This window comes from Narcine bancroftii, chromosome 4, assembly GCF_036971445.1.
Source record: "Narcine bancroftii isolate sNarBan1 chromosome 4, sNarBan1.hap1, whole genome shotgun sequence".
Taxonomy (NCBI): Eukaryota; Metazoa; Chordata; class Chondrichthyes; order Torpediniformes; family Narcinidae; genus Narcine; species Narcine bancroftii.
This window is the reverse complement of record NC_091472.1, coordinates 39,384,156-39,398,098: the sequence shown is the minus strand read 5'-3', so window position 1 is coordinate 39,398,098 and position 13,943 is coordinate 39,384,156. Positions and strand designations below refer to the sequence as shown.

Below are 13,943 nucleotides of genomic sequence, written 5' to 3'. Positions count from 1 at the left end.
GTGCATCTTGGCACCTTACAGTTCGGCGGGCAGCAACCTCCTTTGAAGAAGACCACAGAGCCCACCTCACTGATAAAAGACAAAGGTGGAAAAACCCAACACCCAACCAACCAATTTTCCCTTGCAACTGCTGCAACCGTGCCTGCCTGTCCCGCATCAGACTTGTCAGTCACCAACGAGCCTGCAGCAGATGTGGACATACCCCTCCATAAATCTTCGTCCGCAAAGCCAAGCCAAAGAATGAAACCGTACACATAACGGGTCAATTAGGTACGATTAAAACAGCAGTTTTCAAACATTTTCTTTCTATTCACATGCCACCTTATGCAATCCCTTACTAATCACAGAGCACCCATGACATAGGGTTTGCTTAAGGTGGCATGTGAGTTTAGGGGGTCAGTTTGAAAACCACTGATCTAGCGGATACACATTATGAGAAAATCGGGATAATGCAATTTTTTGGGGTTATGATGTGGCAGAAATTGCTTCTGCAGAGTTAAAATACCATGTATCAATTTGCACTGTTCAAGTTTAAAATTAGCAGGTAACAGGAGGCAGCAAAATGAAACAGGTGGTGCACTCTGTTACATTACGCAACTCATTTCACATGGAGAAACTCACCGATTTATTCAGGAGTGATGGAGGAAAAAACTTTTTCAGTTTCTTTTCAGTTCAGTCAGGAACGAAGACAACATATGTATTCTTTATTTGTTTCACACTTTTCGTCAATGTTGCTTTTATTTTAAATGTTAAGGTAATTGAGGAATATGGGGTGATCAGAAAAGTTGCACTGAGATAGCAGACCAGTCATGATCTCATTGAATGGCTGCAGAGATACTGTGGGCTGAATGGCCTGCTTGTGTTTTGTTTTCTTGTGCATATATGTGATGACAAAACTGCATGAAAATGAATACAATAGCCAAACTGCATCTGTCCATAAACCATTCACAATGAGAGTACTTGTTATGCCAGCTGACATTCCCTGAAATTTACCAAGTGTCTTCTGGAAATACAATTGCTTCCTTACCCCATGTTTTCATTCTTTTTCCACATTATCATCAATCTCAATAAGTATCTGCATAATAAAGTATTTTGTTTTAAAAACATAAACAGAGAAACAGTCTGTTGCATTTTCACTGAACAGGAAGCAAAGCATCTGTTGCTCAAACAGCAAATAAAATGGAAGCTTGAAGGCAACTCTAGCAATAAATTGAGACAAAAGGTCACCCTGTGGCAGCAAGCTGACTATTCTTCTTGGGGATGAACAGACCAGCTGATAGGCTTAATTATAGCTTTCCTGGCAAGGGGGAGATACCTATAAATTGCACCCATGATGCCATCCTCTCAGACAACTCAAGACTGCAGCCACGGTTAGAATATCTGGTAATCTAGAGAATATTCATCACATAGTATGATGATCACATATACCCCTGGTATCCAGCACCTATGAGGATAGTTAACTACCAGACAAGCAAGTTTTCTAGTTGCTTGAGACTCACTCTTACAATGCCTAACTAGTGCACCTGCATTAGGAAGATAATTTAAAAGACAAAAATACAACACTGTACTTACACTGAACAAACTTCACTTGTATGAATAAATAAAGCTTAAAGCATTTTACTTTATTTTCAGTCACATTCTTTGAAAACATTTAACTGTCACTCTATCTGCAGGTTCCTCCCCCATTAGGGAGCTGGCCAAAGACAAATAATGACATTATAATTAACAGCCCCCCCCCCCCAAAGTTTAAAGATAAAGCCATACTAATATATTTAATAATAATAAAGATAAAGACTCTTAATAAACAGGGATAAGAAGACACATTAAGGAGTCACCCCATCATCTTCAACGAGCTCTTCATCCCTGATCAACGCCATTTTATTCCAACACACCTTTATTCAAAGAGCTACTACGAGCAAAGCACAACCAAGGCATTCCTCTGGCTGAGTATTTGCTCCCATCTTCACCAAAAGTTTATGAGTACTTCTTTTCACAAAAATACCTCTTTGGCTGCAGCAAATAAGAATTTAAATGCATACAGGTATATACATTGAACTTCTGTATGACATTAAACTCATCAAGTTCAACTTCATCAGCCCAACAAAAGGAATAAAATAAATATATAATTTATTGATCGTTCCACCGAATGGGAAAGAAAACTTGGTGAGTTAAAACTCAGGGGGCTATTTATGATCAACATCCTGGATAACTTCTAACCTAAAATTCACCAAAATTTTTTTAAAAGATTCAATATTCCATAGCACAAGCACCAGAATCTATTTTTGTTTTCAAAGAAGCACATGGAGGTGCCACTATTCTAGTGCCATTACCAAGACCAGAAAGAGAGGCAAAAGAGAATCTCTTCAGAAACATTGAGTGTCCATGGATCCCGCACACACTGACGTCGTTGCCTCCTGCACCTCTGCAGCTGCACGGTCTCCTGTGCGACTCAGTGGTGAATCCAAACTCGAGACATCCAATTACGCCTACTTGATCCCTGGTTCCAACCCCTTGAGACCATGAGAAAATTGTGACCACCCGAGGTCCATGGGGAGCTCATGAAGTCGTCAGTCCCGATACCTGGTTCCAAAAAGGACTTTATTCTCAAAACACTGATGCTGGCTCTATTCTAAAGGAAATGTAAAGCTGCATGGGGCATCATGCAGAAGACCCAGGCAGTTGGACTCCGCGGAGCAGTGTCGGAAGGCCATGGCCCACTTCCCCATTCTTCCCAAGTCCACATTAATGCAATGATATCTTTACATCATTGATTTTTTAGGTGTATTCTTGGAAGTCTTTAATGCCAAGTGCCAATGAATATGTACAAATTATTAATTAATGGCTTGCTGTAAACCAATAATTCTCAAGCATTTTACACCCACTGACCACCTTATTTACTCCTTTACCTACCAAGGACTATCCATAATAAACCCAAGGACACAAGGGGGTTGGCAAGGGGAAGATGCTAGTGAATTCAAACTCAACCCCCCCACCCCACACCTTCCCATCAGTCCTAGACTTTAGACAGGATCCTTGTTCTGTTTTACTGGGAAATTTATAAACTTGTTTGACATATTACTTGTCCTGAAGGTAGCGCGTGATGCTGGCTTCAGGACAGGGGAGAGAATGGCACTGAGATCAGCCAGAGCTGAACTCTTCTGTGCAACCCAGAAGGCAAAGCGTGGGTACAGCTGTGTGACACTGGCGACATGAGGTACACGTGGCAAGGGATCGAGTCTATAACAGTTCACAAGTCAACATTCCATTAAGGAGAATGATGCCTCCCTTCCGGACAGACTGAACACTTTCTATGCTCTGATGATGAGAAGAACAGGATGATGCCAAAGATAAATGTGCTCACTGCATAGCCGAGGTGAGGAGAACCCTATCCAAGGTGAACCCACACAAGGCAACAGAATCAGACAACATAGCTGGTTGGGTACTTTCTCTGAATTGAACAGTTTGTTTACATTTCTTTATTTGTTTACATGTATATATTGAATCCAGCTTTATTTTGCACTACCAACAAGTGGAAATTCTGCCTTGCCTGCAGGAAAAGAAATCTCAGGGCTGTATGTACTCTAGCAATAAATATGAAATCTGAAATCTAACTTTAAACCTGTAGGAGATCTAAAAATTTCCCAAATGACAATGAAATACATTTGGAAATATTTAGTACAATTGATTTTACATTCCCAGAGTCTGGAAGAATTTACATATGGAGCTAAACTCTACTGTCCAATAACACAAATGTGTCAATAGATTGTCAAATGGACTGATATTGTTAGAGTAGAAAAATAACATTGACCGCTTGGTTCTGTAATTTAATAAAATTAGTTGAATTGTAAAATTTCAACTTTGGAACAAACATTCATTTTGAATTACAGTTTTTCTTAAATCACACCATTTGTCGACATAGTAGTATTTTTTAAAAAGATTGTTTCCATTAAAATTAGAAGGAAAATGTTACCAAGACAATTAATACCTGCTCTCTTAACAATAGAAACTGTTAAAAAATGTTGCCCACAAATCTCCAATTGTCACCAATTAAGGCTTCCAAAATGAAGATTAAATCCAACAGAGAAAGATTTCTCATTTTAATCGGTAAGATATGAATCTTTTTCTAGAATTGATTTTTTTGAATATCTGCTCAATTACAGGGGAGAATAATTAATGCTGAATATAAAAGTCGAACATTGTCTGATCATTCACTTTTATTAATATGTTGTACTAATTCTGATATGGTACAAACTAGTTATGGATGGAGATTGAACATAGCGTAGTTAAAGCAACCTGAGTTTGTTACCTTTATTAGAGAACAAATTAAGTTGTTTATACAATTGAATGGGAATTCAGTGCAAAGTACATTTATACTATGAAATGCATTGAAACCATATTTAAGGGGACAAATTAGTTACACTACTAAACTTAGGAAGAGATATTTGGCAGATAGTCATAAACTTGAGGAGGAGATTAAAGTATTGGAGAAAGATTTGCAGAGATACTTGACGGAAGATATGAAGATATGGTTATCTAATTTGAAAATGCGTTATAATACTTTACAGACATATCACTATGAGAAGTTGATTCAAAGATCTAAACAACGGTATTATGAGTTGGGAGAAAGAGCCCATAAAGTGTTAGCTTGGCAATTGAAAACAGAACAAATTTCTAGGACGATAAATGTGGTAAGGAGAGGTCCAAGGGTTACTTACAAATCTCAGGAGATTAATGATGAATTTCATTCGTTTTATCAAGATTTATAAACATCACAGATTAAACAAGACACTGATCGAGTAGAATCATTTTTGGCTGAGTTAGACCTTCCGTTTTTTAATGATCTAGATGCTCAGGAATTAGACTGCCCATTTATTGATTTGGAAATTAAAAGGTATTACAAACTATGCCTAATGGAAAATCACCCAGGGAAGGTGGATTTACATTTGAGTTTTATAAGGAATTTTATGATTTATTACTTCCAGTATTTTGACAAGTATTAGTACAAGCTTCTGAAACATCTTCTTTTCCAGAATCTTTTTCCAGAGCTTTGATTACAGTTATTCCAAAAAAAGATAGAGCTCCTTTGAAAGTAGCATCGTATAGACCGATTTCTCTATTAAATGTAGATTATAAAATTGTGGCTAAAGTGTTGGCAAATAGAATTGCGAGATATTTGCCGCAATTGATTCCTGTAAATCAGGCAGATTTTAGTAAAAATTGTTATTCAGCTGATAATATTGCTAAATTAGTTACGTTAATTAATGCATCTAAAAATCAACATAATCTTCCTTTAATAGTAGCCCTCGATGCTGAAAAGGCTTTTGATCGAGTTGAGTGGCATTTTTTGTTTAAAGTTCTGGAACATTTTAGGTTTGGTCCACTCTTTATTGGTTGGATAAAGGCTTTATATAATAATTCCTCAGCTAGAGTGGTGATAAATGGACAAATTTCATCATCATTTAATTTATCAAGATCAACTAGACAAGGCTGCCTATTATCTCCTGCTTTATTTGCTTTGGTTATTGAACCTTTAGCTCAATTTATTAGACAGAACATTAATATTAAAGGTATTAGAGTGGGAGAATTAGAATATAAAATTAATTTATTTGCTGATGATGTGTTAATATATTTAACAAATTCTAAAGAATCTTTAGTATATTTGCAGAAATGTTTGGAACAGTATGGAAAAATGTCTGGATGTAAAGTTAATTGGAATAAAAGTGAATTATTACCAATTTCAAGTGAAGATTACTCAGATTGTAAATTTTGATGGTCTGTTACGATAAAGTATTTGGGAGTGATAGTAAATGTGGAGTATCAACAGTTTTATCAATTGAATTATATACCTTTATTGAAAAAAATTAAGGCATATTTGAAGAAGATTTGACTTTAATGGGACGGATGAATTGTATTAAAATGAATATATTTCCCCATATACAATATATTTTTCAATCTATTCCTTTTTCTTTACCAAAGGCCTTTTTTAAGGAATTAAATTCTTCAGTTCATTTGTTTTAATGGAAAAGTAAATTATATAGAGTCCCTTTGCAAAAATTGACCTGGAAATATGCTTTAGGAGGTTTTCAGTTACCAAATTTTCAGAATTATTATGAAGCAGCACAATTGAAATTTATTAACCGAATTTCAGACACTGAACAAATTTCAGTATGGGCTAAAGTTGAACTGTCACAGATATCAGAGAGTAATGCTAATTATTTTATATATAAATGGAGACTGAATTTTTTAAAGACTTATAACATACCTGTACTTAAACATTTATTGGAAATTTGGTATAAGAGAGATCATATGATTGGAACTAAGGGTAAAAATCATTGCTCAGGCCCCTATTTATCAGAATAGGATTATTCCATTTTCTACGGATAGTCAATATTTAAAGGATTGGGAATTGAAGGGTATTAGAATGGTGGGAGACTGTTTTAAGAAGGGAGTTTTTCTTTCTTTTGCTCAACTGCAAGATAAATTTGTGATATCAGTGAATTCAATATTTGCTTATTATCAAGTGCGAGCTTTCTTGAAAGAAAATTTTGGACAGGAACTTAAACTTCCCAATTTGACTAGATTTGAAAAATTGATTATAGAAACTTTGAAAAAAGGTTTTATATCAGAAATGTATGCATTATTGCAAGAAAAGATGATTAACCTGGTGTTTTTAAAATAAAAGATAAATGGGAGAAGGAATTACAACTTTTTATATTGGAGGAAGATTGGATAAAGATGTGTGAAGTTGCTGTAACTAGGTTGATTAATATGGGGGGCGTGGCAAGATGGCGTAGAAGAAAGATGCGTGTTCCTTTTCCCCAGCTAGATTATTAAGCACCCAATTTTAAAAATCATAAAAGTGGTTAAAAATAGTATTTACAATTTTTTGAACAAAAGTAACTTACCATGGCTACTAATGTGAAGAAATCTAAAGTTCAACTTCAGAAAAAAATTGCCTTATAAAAGTGTAGAAGAATTGAGGCCTACCTGCACAGTTGAATCCACAGAGTCGTTGCTGGGAGTCTCCAAACATCAAAGAACTCCTGTTCATTTAAGTTTGATGTCAGCATCGATCCTGCAGTCGCACTTTGGTGAGTTCGGTTGTTTCTGACCCGCATGCATGTGAAGCTGGGCGCGCAGGCAGCCCGACTGACAAAGGAGCCCGTGAGCCCACGACATTGCTGGGTGGCCTAGGGGCATGCAATGTAGCGTCAGAAGTCGCCCCTGCATGTTCAGCGGTTCTGCCGGGCATGTGCGGTGCATCCCGGGTTCAAGAACTCCTGGAAAAAGTGTGGGGGAGCCCGAACACTGGCACCCCGACATAGTCGGAATGCCAACATCGGGTGTCCAAACCCGCAGCCACACAGTTAAAGGACCTACTGTGTCTGAAGAGGAAGAACTTACCTTGCTGGAATTTGCCCAGCAGAAGGAGTCTGAAGTTAAAGAAAGTAGACCTCAAAAAGTGGTTATGGATTCTGGACTGGACTCAGTGTTCACTGTTTTGGAAGGGATTGCTTGTCAAATGGAAAATATGTCAAAACAAATGTCAATTCAAATGACTCAAGGATTTATGGAGGTGAAAATAAAAATGAATATTTTGTGTGATGAAATGTCAACTATGAAACAAGAAATGACTGTAGTTAAGAGTGATATTAACAGATGTATAAAATCTGTTGATATTGTACAAGTTAATTTTTTTTTTAATTGAAACAGCCTTCTCTGAATGTAAAAATCAGGTGGAACGCAATAGAGAAAAAATGGAAAAAGTAGAAGGTTCTTTTGTAGATTGGGGATTCAAAAAAGGGATTTATTGAAGAAGATTGATTCATTAGAAAATCAAAGCCAGGGAAATAATATGAAAATAGTTGGTCTTCCAGAGGACATTGAAGGTTCTGATCCAATAATATTTTTTAAGCATTGGATCCAGAGGTACTGGGTAAAGAGCTTTTTTCCTGAAGGTTTGGAACTGGATCGGGCCCATAGAGCATTGAGGAAAAAAACCACTTCCAGGACAAACACCAAGGGCTGTCTTGATTCACTGTTTGAAATATCAAGATAGAGAAATGATTTTACGAATGGCGGTATAGAAAGCGCGGCAGAGTCGATCCCCATTGATGATTCAAAATAACAGAGTGTTTTTTTATGCCGATTTGAGTTAAGAGGTTATTAGAAGACAACGGGAATTTAATTCGGATAAAGTTGTCTTATGGTGAAAGGGCTGTAAGTTTGCTTTTCGCTATCCTACAATTTTGAAGGTTTTTACGGAAACTTTCAATCTCAATTTTTTGAGAACGATCACGATGCCTTGGTTTTTGCTAATTCATTGCCAGAATTGCGAAGAAATGGGCGGTCTTCACCATCGTCTTCTAAGAGGAGGGTAAACGGAAATGGAAATGGATATGGAAAGAATGATAAGAATGGAAAGAAAGAAGAGCTGACACAAAGTCTTCTTGACATTGAAGATCCGGAACAATCATTGGGCTTGGAATCATTGGGTTGAATATATTTACTATATTTGATTGTTCTTAATTACATAATGAATATGTATCTGGCTGGGGGGCTGGATGACACTGAAAGCTTTGACTGTCATCTACCACTAGTAGGCTTACCACACCCAGATTTTTAGGGTGTTACTACCTTCGGGTGATTTTTTTGGGTTTTTTTTGTTTATTGAGGGGTGGGGTCTTTTTTAAAACTTTTGAAGAATTATAAAGGGGAGCATTATTTTATAGAGTGTAAATATATTAGTAGTTAGTAAAAATGTTTACTTTGAATTTTGCAACTTTTAATGTTCTGGGATTAAATAATCCAATAAAGTGAAAGAGGGTATTGGCTTATATAAAAAAAATGAAAATTGATATTGCCTTTTTACAAGAAACACATTTGATCGAAAAGGAACATTTGAAATTGAAAAGAGATTGGGTTGGACATGTGTTTTCTTCTTTAAATGATTAACGAGAGATATAGTTTAGTTACTATAATTTTTTACATCAGTTATATCTGACACCAGAAAAGTTAAAACAATATGGTTTTAGGGATTCAGATTTATGTTTTTGGTGTGGAACACAAAAAGGGACATTTCTACATTCAGTCTGGTCTTGTGAAAAGGTTCAAAGTTTTTGGGTGAAGATTAGAGAATTTTTGGAACATTTGTACAAAATTCAGTTATTAGTTGATCCATTATTCTTTTTAATGGGACTCTTGATGAATCTAAAAGTGGGCTTAAAGTTGGATAAATTTCAAATTGCATTTTTTCGCTTGGTTCAAGCTGTGGCTAGAAAATGTACTGCGGTAACGTGGAAGGATAATGTAGAGATAAATATTCAAAGATGGCACAATGAGTTGAAATCAAATTTAGTAAAAATAACATATAATTTACACAATAATTATTCTTTTTTTACTAAAATGTGGGAACCATACTTAAAATATATTGGTTTGAATATACTTTAATCATTCTTTTTATAACAAAAAGGCACTCACTTCTGTATGTTAACAACTGATATTTGTAAAAGGCTCCGTTATAGGGGTAGTGCAGGTTTTTTGTTTGTAGTGGGGTGGTTGGGTGGGAGGAGGGGTAGAGTACTAATCTATCATTATGTATTTTATAAATGATGAATTGTAATATGGGGTTTTTATATACAATTCTGTACTTTATATATTATAAAGTTTTTTTTAAAAAAAGGCTTCCAAAATGACAAAAATTGCTAATCAACATCTCATGAGAGGAAATTACTTTTATTGGCTTATCTACATTACATTACTCTGTCTTTAAAGATTCCAAGTATTTGTGAGATGTCAACTTTTCTACTGGTTCTGCTGGAATTGCTAACATCATCTTTCTCAGGTTAAGAATAGACAAACTTTCTTAATTGCTGTCTTTGAGAATGAAATTGAGAAGAAATTAAAATTTCCAACAAGAAAATATACTGTAAATATAATGGTATATGCTATATACAGTAAAATATCCAGTATCCAGCACCTTCGGGGATTCTGGATGCCAGATATGTGAATTTTACGGTTGCCTGAGACCCATTCTTACAATTCCTAACTTATACACCTGCATTAGGAATAAACAGTTTAAAAGACAAATTACAATGCAAAATGTACTGAAAAAAAATCAGTATTGTATTTTGTAATTATGCAAAGTTCACTTTAAACAGGTAATTCCCATAACTTATAAAATTTAAATTTGAACCCCAGCCGCTGGCATTGTAACAGTGTTGCACGAACTGCTATTCTAACTATACCACCATCATAATTAATCCCCCTCCTCATCCTTCAAGATGACAGATAAAGCCTTATTAATATACTTAATAATATACTAAAAAAGATAAAGATAGGCAGGGATAGGGACACTTTGGGAGAGATTCCCCTGTGGTGAGCAGCATCGACCGGCTCCCCATTCAAACACATTATTGAAATTTTATTCAAACACCTGCTGCGGGTGGGACATAACAGGACGATCTGCTGGCTGAATGTTTGCTTCCATCTTCACCAAGCAGTTATATGCTGGTTTGGAGAAAGTTTACTTTCACAATTTTAAACTTCTATTTAATTTTTTAGTCATTCTCATTCATCTATCTATTTATTTATTTCTTTGTTTTTTTTACTGGTTGCTTGGCATTGTTGGAATTCTGGAGACCAGGGATTTTACTGTACTGGTAATGCAAAGGATAGATCATCAGTCTTTTTCTCAAGTTGGCAATGTCAAATACTAGAGATTAGTTCAAAGTCATAGACAGAAATACAAAGGAAATTTACAGACAAGTTTTTTTTCCTCTGGTAAGTGCCGGAACACTCTGCCAAAGAAGGTGATAGAACCAGATATGATAATATTTAAAATGCATTCAAATAGATACATGAAAAACAGGGAATAGAAATATCTGGATCTCGTGCAATAAATGGGATTAGCTTGGACTGATATGACGGGCAACTCACTCATGGAGGGCTGAAGTGCCAATTTCTGTGCTGCACTGTTCAAATCTGGTTTCTATTGTGGTAGTTCTGTTCGTCCTTCAGCTCCAGAGCTAATTTCAGAACGTAAAAGAAGAATATAGTATCACAACTTCTCACACCATGAGATTCAGCTCTAGAAATTTGCCATCTGTCTGAAGGTTCTTAAAAAAGTAAGCCTAAAAACCACTGAAACTCTCTACGAATGGCTTACATTGACTTCCCCTTTCATGCTTTGCATTGTTAAATTGTACCACCCACCAAAATGCTTGCAATTCTATTACAGCAACTAACATATTTATGGTTATTTTTCTTGGCATCGCCAGATCCAGCAGGGCTAACAAAAACTTTTCTAAGGTGAGTTACCTGCTAATTTTAGATTAAGATCAATACTCAGACAGCACACTTAGTCACATGTTGTCTGTAAGGATTTTGAAAGTTCTCTTAGTGTCTGCGTGAATTTTCCCCAGGGTCTCCAGTTTCCTCCCACTGCTCAAAATGTACTGGGGGTTATAGGTCAATTGGGTGTAATTGGGCGAAATGATCTTGTGGGCCAAAAGGGTCTGTTACTGTGTTGTATGATCAAATTGGTTATTTATTTACTTATTGAAATCTGAGGCTCTCCCAATAATTGGGAGTGCTTATAATGTACAACAAAGCAAAATGATAACTTTCTGTTTTCACACTGGCATGTCAATTTAAATTATATGTACCAGATGGTAGACTGACAAAGGACATCGTCTAAGGAGAACTAGCAATAGGCAAGAGGAATATTGGTAGACTCCAGCTTCACTTCAAGGACCTCTGCAAGCATGACATGAAAGCCTTAAAAATCAACACAAAGTTCTGGGAGGATACAGAAGATGACCACAACAAATGGCAAGGTACACTTCATCCATACCTGGAGCAAGGTGAAGAGTGACCTTGAATCAGGTTGAGGAGCAGAGAACTAACTGAGGTGCACAGCAGGCAGCAGACAACAATTCAACTATGCCCTATATTTGCTACAACTGTGGCACAGCCTGCTGGTCCAGGATCAGCTTCCATAGCCACAGTCGACGCTGCTAAACAAATGAGTGACTGTCAAAGGCTCAATACCTATGGTTGATCATGACCAAAGGAGGCCAAGAGAGTACCGGTAAATATAATTTCATCATAACTGAAAAATAAAACAATGAAATTACATTTCTTAAATATCACAAGTTGTTTATTCATCTCCTGAAGGTCATAAGCCTTATTGGGTGGGGTTCCATACTTGCCAGGATCTCAGCCAGGTAGACATTCTTTCATTCTTCGTCTTACAATGTTGTTAGATTATTTGCTTAAACGATGCATCAAACATCTATGGCCTGACATACAATCACCCACGTGTCAACGGACAGTTATAACCATTTTCACATCATTTGAGTTAAGCTGCTGCCACAACTTTGATTATTGAGTTTACTGACCTCGTAAAGCCAAATTCTGAATATACCACGTGGTTCAACTTCCATTCTCAGTTCATCCAGGGAGCAATTAGTTCCATTAAAATATAACGCACAGAGAGAAGTGATCTTCAATTTTTTTTAAATTAAACAACATTACTTTCTGTTAGAAATACTTTTCTAAGGGAGAAAAATATCTCATTGTACTTGGACAATAATCACCATTTTCACATAATTGAGATCCTAGCAGAACTTCAAATCAAACTGCAATGGAGGCCTCCTGGGGAGGGGCTGCAGAAAATGGGGTGCACATGCTACATATATTTACAGAAGAAAAGGTGAGTCAAAAGGAGGCTCCTTTTGAGCAGATGACAAAAGAATTAAAACCTTTGCATGATCCTGTTTGAAAAATAAATCTCATTTCCTTTCCAGGACTAGGTCAAGATCAATGGCATTGTAATTGATTATGAATTAGCAAATTAGGTGAAAGTGGCTTGTCACCACCTTCTCAAAAGCAATTAGAGATGGGAATTTCTAGTAAAACTCATATCCTATGAGAGAATAAAACTAAAATCGGACTGCAAAAAAAATCCACTAGATTTCTGATTTATTGTTCAAGTACATACATGACCTCACACAACCCAGGGATTCCTTTTATCTGCAGGCGCGGCAGAACTACCACTTATTGTTAGTGCAAAAAAAAGTGTAAACATGTAAGCAAATAAAAGAACTGTAAACAGACAATGAATGTAAACAAATTGTGCAATACAGAGAACAAAAGAAAATCAGTAAAGTGCACAAGTAAGAGTCCTTAAATGAATCTCTGAGTTTGTTGTTGAGGCGTCTGATGGTGGAGGGGTGGCAACTGTTCCTGAACCTGGTGGTGTGAGTCATGTGGCATCTATACCTCTTTCCTGATGGCAAGAGCGAGAACAGAGCTTGTGCTAGGTGGTGTGGATCTTTGATAATTACTGCTGCCTTCCGACGGCAGTGTTCCCTGTAGATATACTCAATACTGGAGAGGGTTTTGCCCATGTTGTCCTGGGTTGTGTCCACTACCTTTTGGAGGGCTTTACACTCAGGGGTATTGGTGTTCTCATACCAGACTGTGAGGTAGCTGGTCAGCACACTTTGTACCACACCTTTGTAGAAATTTGCCAGGGTTTCAGTTGTCATACCAAACCTCCACAAACTCCTGAGGAAGTAGAGGCACTGACATTCTTTCTTCACCATGGCAATGGTGTGCTGGGTCCAGGAAAGCTCCTCTGAGATAGTGACTCCCAAGAGCTTACCTCTCCACCTCTGATTCCCCCAGTGATCACTGGATTATATACCTTTGGCTTTCCTTTCCTGATTCATCAGATAGAGTAGTATCAGTGGGAGATGAAGAATTATCTGCGCTTCTCATCAGAACACTTCATCGAGAATTCCAATCCAGGTCATCAAATGGTGAATGGAGTTGACTGGAGATTTTGACAATTCTGGCCTATACAGCTCAATCTGCACCAGATTCAAGCATTTGCAGTCTCTTGTGTGTCTTGAATTTCAAAGGCGCCCATCCACCAG

General features: G+C 36.8%; 1 protein-coding gene and 1 long non-coding RNA gene across 4 annotated transcripts in view; one reads left to right on the top strand and one right to left on the bottom strand.

The window, feature by feature from the left end:
- Nucleotides 1–12,138, top strand: part of LOC138760480 (uncharacterized) — a 52,986-nt gene extending 40,848 nt beyond the window's left edge. Inside the window, exon 2 of the long non-coding RNA XR_011355645.1 lies at nucleotides 11,670–12,138. This is a non-coding gene — a long non-coding RNA (uncharacterized lncRNA). The remainder of the gene's footprint in view (nucleotides 1–11,669) is intronic.
- The window catches only part of LOC138760479 (protein kinase C epsilon type), a 680,128-nt gene that overhangs the window by 625,322 nt on the left and 40,863 nt on the right, over nucleotides 1–13,943 (bottom strand). The window lies entirely within an intron of this gene.